Source organism: Pipistrellus kuhlii, unplaced genomic scaffold (assembly GCF_014108245.1).
Source record: "Pipistrellus kuhlii isolate mPipKuh1 unplaced genomic scaffold, mPipKuh1.p scaffold_m20_p_3, whole genome shotgun sequence".
Lineage (NCBI taxonomy): Eukaryota > Metazoa > Chordata > Mammalia > Chiroptera > Vespertilionidae > Pipistrellus > Pipistrellus kuhlii.
The window spans coordinates 100,760,687-100,773,420 of record NW_023425529.1 but is presented as its reverse complement, the minus strand read 5'-3'; the positions used below and the strand labels follow the sequence as shown (position 1 = coordinate 100,773,420).

General features: G+C 34.6%; 1 protein-coding gene across 6 annotated transcripts in view; it reads left to right on the top strand.

Moving 5' to 3' along the window:
* The window catches only part of NBEA (neurobeachin), a 798,235-nt gene that overhangs the window by 131,267 nt on the left and 654,234 nt on the right, over positions 1 to 12,734 (top strand). The window lies entirely within an intron of this gene.

Below are 12,734 nucleotides of genomic sequence, written 5' to 3'. Positions count from 1 at the left end.
AAAGTTTATTTTTAAGAATAATATTTAATAACAGTTACATAATTTAAATATTGATGTTATTTTATAATGCTGTTATCATAAGAGTAGCAGACATTAGCTTTTCTTTATAGGTAGTTCATGTTTGCAAGCCCAAATCTAAACCACTGGCATCTATGTCTATAAAAATTCAGTATATCCAAGTAGGTTTATTTCTGTTTTTGTAGCTTCCCTCCTTTTTATTAAAAATATCTGATTCATAAAACTCTGATTTAATCATATCTTAGAATCATATATGTAAGAAGTTAAATGTAAATTTTAAGTTATTTTGGCTGTGTGCATTGCTATGCTTAGAGAATTTAAGGGAAAAGTTTCATAGGCAAACATTAATTTCTACTTCAAAAGTAATATAGGAATGCTTCACCAGTATGCACATGAAATTGTTCATTTTTGAATTGATGAAAGAAATCTAGTGAATTAAGCAAAGATGGGAACATTTAAAGTCCACTGAAATATAACATGACTTTCTCATAGTTATTATCTGATCTAGCTTTTAACAAAATTCTGTTGTATTATTGCTTTTAATATTGTTGCTGCGGATATAAATATAAATATAAATATAAATATAAATATAAATATAAATATAAATATAAATATTACCTGTACCTTTATAAAATTTAGCTCCCATCCATAGGTCATGCTTTCTTTCATATCAATATAGTATAAAGATTGATGTTTTGAAGTGACATGCAATCCTGAGGTCATGCCCTGTTATCATACTACTTTTGTATGAAGTATTAAATAATTTTCATTGGCAGGCAGATCCACAATTTGGAAAAATAAAATTTTAAATTCTAGTCCTGAATTTCAGTTATAAATGTTTTATCTTTATCATCTAAGTAATCCAGTACATATTATGATCAGTAATTAAAAACTTAGTAAACGCTATGAAAAATAAGTTGAAGATGAGATAGCCAGTAGAAAGTTCCATGTGTGATTTTAATATTCCTTATGAAATTAATATTAAGTCCATAATTATTTTAACCTGAAATGGAATTATTTTGCTTGAAAAAGAAATATTAGGAAGATTATGCTGTTTGAAATGTTTTAACTAAAATTATCCACAATAACTTAAATCTTTATGAATAGCTATTATAAAATCGTAGTGCTAAAATTACACTTAACAGTTTATCTCGTTCATTTATCCAACACACATGGTTATTTTTCATTGCCTGTCATTAAAACTCATTTTAGTTTTTACATTATATTGTGGTATTTAAGTTGTATTTATTTTATTATAAAAGATAGTGTAAAAGTTCAGCATTCTGATTTTCATTTTGATTTGTTGGTTTTAAGTTAATTTAAATAATTCATTTAAAATTTTCTCTGTAATAAATAACTTCAGTTTTTTCAGTGATATGTATGTTCTTAGTTTATTACCAATAGAGAACATACAGATATCACTCTCATTTTTAATAATAATATATACACAATTCCAAGCTACCCTATGCTTTTTTGAATTCTTATCAAATGAAACATAATTACTATTTTTAGTTAATTATGTCAAAAGCCCTTGATATCTGAGGTTCACTTATGTGTGGACAGTTGTGTGCATCAGTAATATAATCTTTTGTTATTTAAAATTTTAAAGTGAACATTATAGACATGTGTGTACATCGGTGATAAGGGCTTTGGGTTTTAAATGTTACATGCAAATTGTTAAATGTGATTTCTCTCTCTATTTGAAGAACACAGTCTTAGCTACAGGATAGGATAAGCATTATTAGAATTTCATGTGTTCTAGGGAGATAATAAATCCATATTTATGAATGAGACCTTGAAATAGCCTATATCTTGTTTTTAGTCAACATAAAAATCTTGTGTGGGAATGAAAATTTATTTGAAGTTTTTAAATTTTCCAGATAAAATTCAAAAGACTCTCTTTTTTTGGAAAATTTGTTCACAAATGTACATGCCAAAAATTGCAATATTACCTAATTCGTAATCACATTTTGGAGAAATTGAGCAAATCACTAAAATAAGTTATTTCCCTTCTGTGTTTCAAATTGTAGTGTTTTAGGTCCCATGAATTTTCCTCCACTCGGTAGTCATTTTTAATAAGTTTTTTTCTTTTTCAATAAGACTTAACCTTTATTGGCACTACTCTGCCATTATATAAACTTTGATGAGTTTTACTCGATATAAAGGGTTTAGGATTAAAATAATTTATTGAAATAATAATCTTATTTCCTGGAGCCTTTAAAAGTAGGCTTTATTTGTGTAAGATAATTTTTGTGGCTTGTTTTATCATAAAGGCTTCCTAATACAACTATTATATGTGTGTCAGACTTGGGTACAAATATAAAGTTTACTATTTCTTATTAGTATAAATCTGAGTGTGTTATTGCCTTTTTTGTGCTTTAGTTTCCACCATTATAGAGATATTAATTGTTTACTGGATTATTTACTTTAAATGCGAAAAAATATATAGCAAAACATACTAATCACTCAGTACATGATGGTGTTTTTTTTTTTATTATGAGTGTGGGCTCAGGGATATACAAGATTATGTAAAATACTATGATTTTATATTTCAAATATATATTATCTCTCTTAAGAATTAGTTGTTATTATAGGGGCCATATTGTTATATATTTGAACTTCTTTCTACTTATTTAAATAGGACTTTTATTTTGAATTTTAGTTGTAATGATCAAAACTTCTTTTGAATGATCCTATCCATTTTTTTTTTTTTTTTTTTTAGATAGAATGGCTTAAAATTGAGGACTTTAACTCAGTTTTTAAAATAAGCATATATTTTATGAGGCCCAGTGCACAGGTTCGTGCACTGGTGGGGTCCTTCTACCCAGCCTGCATTCTCATAATCCAGGGAAGTCAGAGGCCCAGTGCACAGATTCAGCCCAATCCCACAGGCCAGGCCCATGGACCCCACAGATTCGTGTACTGGGCCTCTAATATGCATATAAGATCTTTGGTTAATCTCTTCCTTCTTTCCCCCTCTCTCTGAGATTTATCAGTCTATTCCGTGTTTCCAGGCCTGTGCGTTGAGTGTCTGCCCCCTGGTGGTCAGTGTGCGTGATAGCTACCGGTCAAATAGTCTAACCATTGCTTAGGCTTGTATATAATATTTATTGATTTCAGAGAGGAAGAGAAGGAGAGACAGATAGAAACATTAATCATTAATCAGCTGCCTCCTGCAAAGCCCCCACTGGGGATGGTACCTGCAACCCAGGCATGTGACCCGACCAGGAATAAAACCATGACCAGCCACTGTGCCATACTGGCTGGGCATTAACTCAAGTTTTTAACAGAGTCAAACAAAAAACACCAGGTCAAACAAAGCTTGGACTGGTTTAAGATGATTTTTTTGAATTAGTTTTTGGATTTTGTATAATTATCCTCTTATTCTAGATCTTCAGAAATAATATTTTCTACATACTTTTATTTTAACATATAGCTAGCTGTTAGTATGGCATAAAATAACTAACCAACAAAGGAGTAGATAAATACTGTTGAACTGAGAAAACTAACATGTGGCAACACACACTGTATTGTTGATGTGATCTGATTTTAATAAGTAAATAAGGCCAATATATAGTCACTGTTGTGATTTTATCCTGTTCATAATGATTCTCAATCAGCATGATCACCTTGAGTAATACTGCCTAAGTGACCAAAGCTATTTGGATGTTTTATCATTTCTTTGGGACTAGTAGTATTTTATATTGTACTGGTTGATCTTTCTCAGTCAATTGACTATTGAGAGTATTAACTATGCAAATTACATTTCACTAGACATTTAATAAATACTTAATGACCAAACGAATAAGCAGATGGCCGTAGCTGGTTTGGCTCAGTGGATAGAGCATCGGCCTGTGGACTGAAGGGTTCCAGTTCAGTTCTGGTCAAGGGCAAATGCCCAGTTTGCAGGCTCAATCCCCAATAGGGGGCATGCTTGAGTCAGCTGATCAGTGATTCTTTCTCTTCATTGATTTTCTATCTTTCTCCTTCTCCCTTCCTCTCTGAAATCAATAAAAAATAATGTAGCCCTAACTGGTTTGGCTAAATGGATAGAACATTGCCCTGTGGACTGAAGGATTTGAGGTTTGATTCCGGTCAAGGGCATGTTCCTTGGTTGTGGACACATTCCCAGTAGGAGGTGTATAGGAGGCAGCTGATGGATGTTTCTCTCTCTTCCATTTTTCTAACTATCCTTTTCCCTTCCTCTCTGTAAAAAATCAATAAAAAAATTAAATAATGAGCAGATTAATAAATTAAGAAGCATAACTAACCTTGAAATAATCATATCATCTGTATTTTGTGTCTAAGAATGACTCAGTATATTAGAAATTTCATTTTCCTTTGATTTGGATTATCATACTAAGTGAATACAAATGATATATTCTTCTCAAATTTGGCCTACACCCCTTCTTTTTAAGAATGTTTGTTATTAAATTTTATGGATGATATCAAAACAGAATAAATCTTCCTCAGTGTGTGACTTAAGAAATTACTTTGATAAAATGTTTTTTTGTCTAAAGGTATAGAATTTTTATGTTAAGCAGTTAAAAATGTATGAAGCCCTGGGCAATGTTCTCAGTGGTTAGAGCAGAGGGTTGTGGGTTCTTAGTTATAGATTCCATACCTGGCCCTAGTTGGAGTGTGTCCTGGAGGCAATGGATGTGTCTCTCTCATAGAGATGTGTTTCTCGTTTCTCTCTCTCCCCTCCTCTCTTTTTTCTCCTCCCTCCCTCCCTCCCTCACTCTCTCCTTATGTCCCTCTTTCCCTCCCTCCCTTTCTTCTTTCTCTTCCCTCCCTCCCTCTCTTCTCTTTCCCTCCTTCCCCCTGTCCAGTCTATCTAAAATTTTCCCCAGGTAAGGATTAACAAGACAGACAAAAAATACATGAAAAGAGTGGTTTTTATTAGAGACCATGTGACATGATGAGCAGGTCTTGACCTTGGGTGTAATACAGATGAAGCCAGACTGATGTTTGTTATGTACTCTCTGATTTTAGGAGATTGTAATGTTTGAGGGTGTATAGTAGTAGTAGTAGCTCATGGTATTTATTGATAACTCATTATGTCCCAGTCACTGTTTGTAATTGTATTGTCTTTTCTGCTGATGAGGAAGGAAAAAGTTAAGTACCGTATTTTTTGGACCATAAGACGCTCCGGACCATAAGACGCACCAGTTTTTAGAGAAGGGAAATGAAGAAAAAAAGATTCTGAAACAAATAGTGTCCTAAAATATTTTATGTGCATTAAAACCCAACATCACAGTCATAAACACATGTAATCAACCCTGTAAAGTAAACAGCAGCATTTAGAACCATTTTAGAGCCAGGCAAGCACACAGAGACCACACAGAGCCGGGCAAGTAAAAAAACTTTTTTTTTTAAAGTATATGTGTAGGCTATATTTGGACCATAAGACGCAGGGACTTTTCCCCCCCACTTCTGGGGGGAAAAAAGTGCGTCTTATGGTCTGAAAAATACGGTAGCTTGTTCAAGGTGTCCCAGAGACGCAAGTGGTAGATTAGAACCAGGGCACTATTTCTGAAAGACTGACTCCAGAGCCCACATCGGAAACCGCTATAGACAACACTGACAATCAGTTTTGCCAACTGTGGAATGATTTTGATAATACCAACTTTACTTTATTGTAGTATGCATTTAAATAAGATAGTATATATAAAGTGTATATAGTATATAGTAGGTATATAGTAGGCATTTAATGAGTTTTCTTTCTTCAGTAAATATTGGTAAGTCTGTTGATGTGATAAAATCTTGTTTTGATGCTATTTTACTTCTGATAAATGATATAAACAAAAAATGAATTTCAAGTGATAAATAAATTATAAATATTTTTCTCAGAAAAGTTTTTATTTTTATTATGGGACTAGAGGCCGGTGCATGAAATTCAGTGTGTGTGTGTGTGTGGGGGGGGGGGTGTCCCTCAGCCCAGCCTGCACCCTCTCCATATGACCCTGGTGGGATTGGGTCTAAACCGGTAGTCAGACATACCTCTCACAATCCAGGACTGCTGGCTCCCAACTGCTCACCCGCCTGTCTTCCTCGTTGACCCTAACCGCTTCTGCCTGGCAACCTGATCACCCCCTATCCACTCCCATGCCAGCCTGATTGATTTGTAACTGCTTCCCTGCCAGCCTCTTTGCCCCCAACTTCCCTCTTCTGCTGGCCTGGTCACCCCTAACTGCCCTCCCCTGCAGGGTTGATCACCTTCACCTGCCTTCCTTGAAGGCCTGGTGCCTCCCAACTGCCCTCCCCTGCTTGCCTGATCACCCATAACTGCCCTCCTCTGCAGGCCTGGCTCTTCTCAACTGCCCTCTCCTGCTGGCCATCTTGTGGTGGCCATCTTGTATCCACATTGTGGGCAGGATCTTTGACCACATGGGGTCAGCCATCTTGTATGTGGGAGTGATGGTCAATCTGCCTATTACTATTTTATTAGATAGGATAGAGGCCTGGTGTACAGGGGGGGACCAGCTAGTTTTCCCTGAAGGGTGGCCCGTATCAGGGTGTGGGTTCCCTTGGCGTGTGGGGGGGCCTGAGTGAGGGGCCTGTTGTGGTTTGCAGGCCAGCCATGCCATCTGGCGACTCAAGTGGAGGCCCTGGTATCTGGAATTATTTACCTTCTACAATTGAAACTTTGTAGTCTGGAGCAGACCAAGCCTCCAGCTTGCTCTGTGGTCAGCAGCCATTTCTGTTGGAATTTATATATCTTTAGTAATTGAAACTTTGTATCCTGGAGTGGAGGCCTGGGCTGTCCAGGGTGTACGGAAAGCTTTGCTTCATTCATTGCCAGGGGCAACTCTAGCCTCCTGCTCTTTCCAGTTCTGTGACTGCTGCCATTTCTGTTTGGATTTGTTTACCTACTATAATTGAAACTTTGTAGTCTTGAGTGGAGTCTTAGGCTGGGAAGGGCAAGCAGAAAGCTTGGCTTCCCCCATTGCCTGGGAAACCCAAGCCTCCCTCCTGTTCTCTGTGGCCATAGCCATCTTGGTTGGGATTATTTGCATACTCACTCTGAATGGCTGGTGGACGTTGTTTGTGGGTATAGTTGAGTGATGGTTAATTTGCATATTATTCTTTTATTAGGATATATAGTTTGATAGACTTCCTGACAGAATATTATATATAAAAAGATTTGTCCTAGCCAGTTTTCCCCAGTGGTTAGAGCATGAGCCTGTGCACTGAAGGATATTGGGTTCCATTTCCAGTTTAGGATGTGTACCTCGGTTGTGGGTTTACTCCCAATCCCCACTTGAGGCACTTGTGGGACGCAACCAATGGATGTGTCTCACATGGATGCTTCTTTCTCTTTCTAACCCCCTCCTTCCCTTCTACTCTTTGTGGAAAAAAATAATTTAGAGAATACCTTAACACATTGGTGTTAATAATACTATCATTGAGAATACTCTGGTAATATGAATATTAATGGGTCATTAATTTGGTTAGTGAACATAAATCAAGATTTTCTACACCCCAAAATACATTGCTAACCAATTATTACAGTAATTTTCTTGAATTTTATAGCCTCCTTAATAATTAAGCAGCCCTCTTAATAATTAAAGATTTCATAGTAAAGTACTAATTAGAACTAGTTATATATAGTAAACCAATAAAATTACCTGAAAATTTCAACATTTCAGTGTTTAACTACCTAATACAGATTTTTTTTTTCTTAACCTTCACAGTGACATAAAATCTTTCTTCTGGCTATGTTTCCTGAATTCTTGTTCAAGGAAAAGTGCCTAGTATGTATGTAATGTCAAAATTTGATTATGTAATTTTAGATCAACTGACATAAAAAATGAAATATAATTACTTTCAGTAAACAAAATAAGTGAGATCAATATTTTTTCGTAATGGTTGTCTTTTCTGTGGCGGCTGTTCATATATGTATATATAGAAGATAATTATTATTTCAGTTTCCAAAAGTTTTTAAATATTTTGAACATATACCTATCAAATCATATTACCTTTGTATAGTTTTCAGAAATGTACATCTGTTACTCCTTAATATGCATATTCGTTGGTTTGTCTGTTTTATAAAGATTACTAAGTTAGTAATGAAAATATTCTTTCATATGAAAGAGACACAAATAAATGCCATTGAAGTATTGTGATACTACTATTATTAGAGGATAAAATTTAATAATTGGTGTAGTGAGGTTTAATGAGCGTAAAATATACCTTACATTGAATTCACTGAGCAAATTAATTTGTAAAGAGTGAAAAATAAAGTACAGTAAGCATTCTGCCTAAAACATAGGGTCATTTTAATGTGATGTTCAAATTATTCTCTCTTTTTTGTTAGGCAAGTCATTTTTATTCCAAGAAGTCTGTACAGAGGCTATCTAATAATAAAGTGTATAGTACTTATATAATTTAGAGTGTTTTTCATAATTAATTAATTTTCTACAATAATACTTCAATAAAACATTTCCTTTAAATTTAGTGACATCCTTTTTAATGCTATGTCACTTTGTGCTTTTTTAGTTTACAACACAATCTTTAATGCACTGCTTGCCTTCATTTTCCTCTAGTTTGCATATCTACATCATCTGTCATTCAATATTTCAATCATATCATGTTACAGAAGGTATTGTTATTTCATTATGGATTAATATTAATTTCTTTTAACTTATCTATGTCTTTAAAATTCTTTTGAAAATAAATAAATTGCTTTATTTTAATTTCATGGTAATCATACAGTCTAAAAAGAAAATTAGTATTATTTGTTTTTATAAGGAATATTGTCATATGCCTAAATGTTTATGAATTTAATCTCAAAGCTTCAGAATATTTTTAATGAAAAAGTGGGTATAATACTGAATCTCCCAGGTATTTAGGCTCTTTTTCTTCCTTTCTCCTGGATGTGATGACCTTTATGTGCAGTGAGTAGAATCTATAAAACAACAACAACAGGGCATCATTAGGAGATTGTAGTTAATTTAATATTGGTGTTTTATTGCTTTTATTTTTTAAAATATATTTTTATTGATTTCAGAGAGGAAAGAAGAGGGAGAGAGAGCTAGAAACATCAATAATGAGAGGGAATCATTGATTGGCTGTCTCATGCACCTTCTAACTGGGGATTGAGCCAGCAACCTAAGACATGTGCCTTCGACCAAAATTAAACCAGGGACCCTTCAGTGTACATTCCCAGTGTCAGTGAATAAGGGTTCCCTTTTTCCACAACCTTACCAATACTTGTTATTGCGTGTTCTGTTGATAATGGCTGCTCTAACAGGTATGAGCTGGTATTTCATTGTAGTTTTGATTTGCATTTTCTTAATGGCTAGTGAGGTTAAACATCTTTTCATATATCTATTGACTGTTCATGTGTCTTTTTGGAAGAGGTGTATTTTCGGGTCTTCTGCCCACTTTTTTGATTGGGTGGTTTTGTTTGGTGTTGAGTTTTATGAGTTCTTTATTAGAAATGAAACCTTTGTTAGAGCTGTTGTTTGGAAATATCATCTCCCATCTGGTTGGCTGCCTCTTTATTTTTTTGTTTGTTTGTTTGTTGTGTGGGTGTTGTTGTTTTATTGTCATTTCTTTGGCAGTTCAGAAACTTTTTAGTTTTATACCGTCCCATTCATTTATTTTTACCTTTACTGCCCTTGCCTTTGGGGTCAAGTTAATAAATGTTCTCTACCACCAAGGCGCATAAGTTTGATACCTATATTTTCCTCAATGTAACTTATTGTTTTAGGTCTTATATGTAGGTCTTTGATCCATTTTGAATTAAGTTTTGTACCTGGGGACAAACTGTAATCCCGTTTCATTCCTTTGCATGTGGCTTTTTAGTTTTTTTTCAGCACCATTTATTGAAGGACTAACTACTCCATTGTATGTTTCTCACTCCTTTGTGGATAATTACCTGTTCACATACATGTGGTTTTATAGCTGGATTCTCTATTCTCTTCCATTGATCTGTGATCTCTGTCAATACCATGCTGTTTTGATTATCATAGCTCTGTAGTACAATTTTAACTTAGTGTGATACCTCCAGCTTTGTTCTTTTTTCCCCTCAGGATTGTATTTGCTCTTTGGGGTCTTTTATCGTTCCATAAAAATCTGATGATTTCTTGTTCTGTATCTTTAAAAAATGACATTGGGATTTTGATGATGATTGCATTAAATCTGTATGTTGCTTTGGGTAATATGGCCATTTTAACTTGATTCTTCCAACTCAAGACATGTGATTTTTCCCCATTTTGTTTTGTCTTTTTCACTCTCTTTTTAAATAATTATTAGTACATAGGTCCTTCTTGTTCTTTGCTAAATTTATGTCCAGGTGTTTTATTCTTTGGTTTTAATTGCAAAAGGAAGGTGTGTTTCTCCCCACCCCCCCCCCCACCTTTGTTTTCATTTCTTTTTCTAAAGTTTTGTTGTTAGGAAGGCAATGGATTTTTGCATATTGATTTTGTATCCTGCAACTTGACTGTATTTTTTAATTGTTTCTAATAGTTTTTTGGTGTAGTCTTTAAGTTTTTCTATATTCAGAATCAAATATTTTGCAGAGTGACAGTTTTACTTCTTCCTTCCCTATTTGGGTGCCTTTCATTTCTTTCTCTTTCCTTTTGCTCTGGCTAGCACTCCCAGCTCTGTGTTGAATAAAAGTGGTGAGAGTGGACGTCCTTGTCTTGTTCCTGATCTTGGAGGAAAAGCTTTCAGTTTTCACCATTGAGTGTGATATTATCTGACATTTTATCATAGATGGCCTTAATTAGTTCAAGATAGTTTCTTTCTACTCTTATTGAGTGTTTAAATCATAAATGTATGTTGTGTCTTTTCAGGTACTTTTTCTGTATCTATTGATAAAATCATATGTTTCTATCCTTTTCTTTTGTTAATATGGTGTATTACATTGATTGATTTTTGTCTGTTGAACATTGTGCACCTGGAATGAATCCTACTACATCGCATTGTATGATGTTTTTTATGTATTTGATTTCCTCGTATTTTGTTGAAGATTTTTGTATCTGTATTAATCTTACATAATTGGTCTATAGTTTTCTTTCTTTGTGTTATCTTTGCCAGGTTTTGGTATCAAGGTTTTATTGGCCTCATAAAATGTGTTAGGAAGTATTGCCTCTTCTTCAAATTTTTGAGAAGGATAGGTCTTAAATCTTTGAACATTTGGCTATTAGGTCCTAGAATATTCTTTCTTTGGGGAGGTTTTTGATGATTGTTTCAATTTCCTCACTGCTGATTGGTCTATTTAGGTTTTTCAATTCCTCATGATTTAGTCTAGGAAGGTTATATATTTTTAGGAACTTACCATTTCTTCCGGTTTATTGAATTTGATGGCATATAATCTTTCTTAATATTCTAATATAATCCTTTTTATATCTGTGATGTCTGTGGTGACGTCTTTTCTTTCATTTCAGATTTTGTTTACATGGATCTTCTTTCTTTTTTCCTTAGTGAGTCAAAACAGGGCTTTGTCAATTTTCAAAAAAATATATTTTATTGATTTTTTACAGAGAGGAAGAGAGAGGGATAGAGAGTTAGAAACATTGATGAGAGAGGATCATCGATCAGCTGCCTCTTTTACATCCCCCACTGGGGATGTGCCCGCAACCAAGGTACATGCCCTTACCAGATTTGAACCTGGGACCTTTCAGTCCGCAGGCCAATGCTCTATCCACAGAGCCACCGTTTTGGCGGTGGGTTTTTTTTCTTGAAGCTTTAAACATTTCACTCCATTCTCTTTATGCTTGTACTGTTTCTGAGGAAAAGTTGGATGTCATTCTTCTTTTTGCTACATTTAAGTTGTCTTTTCCTTCTGGCATATTTCAGGAATTGCTGTTTAACTTTGATTTTCTGTAATTTAAAAATGATATGCGTAGGTGTAGTTTTCTTTCCCTTCCCTTTAATTTTTTTTAAATTAAGATTTCCATCTCTATGCTTGCATTGCCCCTTTGTTCTTTCATGCTATTTTTATCATTCAGAACCATTAGCATGTTAATTGTAGTTGTTTTAAATTTCAATTCTGCTAATTCCAATATCTTAGCCATGTCTGAGTCTTATTCTCAATTTGTCTTTAAATTGGAATTTGCCTTCTAATTTTGCCTTGATAGTCAGCCATTGTGTTGGGGGTGGGAGCACACTATAGTCTTTATGATTGTCATTTTATTTGTTTGTTTGTTTTTGTCCATTTAAAGTATTACAAATAGTAGTGCATTTGCCTCCTTTTACCCCCATAGACCTCCCCCAGAGACCACCCACCTCCTGGCACATGCCCTTAACCCCTTAGTGCCTGTGTACATTGGTTATGCTTATATGCATGTATTCAAGTCCTTTGGTTGATCTCTTATCCCAGTGGTTGGAAAACTCATTAGTCAACAGAGCCAAATATCAACAACACAACTATTGAAATTTCTTTTGGGAGCGAAATTTTTAAAACTTAAACTTCTAACGCCACTTCTTCAAAATAGACTCGCCCAGACTGTGGTATTTTGTGGAAGAGCCACACTCAAGGGCCAAAGAGCTGCAAGTGGCTTCTAGCTACAGTTTGCCCAGCATGGTCTTACCCACACCCCTTCTTTCCCCTGCTTTCCTGCTGAAGTTTGAAAGTCTGTTCAATGCTTCTTTGTGTCTGTAACTGTTTTTGTTCATTGGTTTATGATGTTCTTTATTTTCCACAAATGAGTGAGATTACGTGATCTTTATCTTTCTCTGACTGGCTTATTTCGCTTAGCATA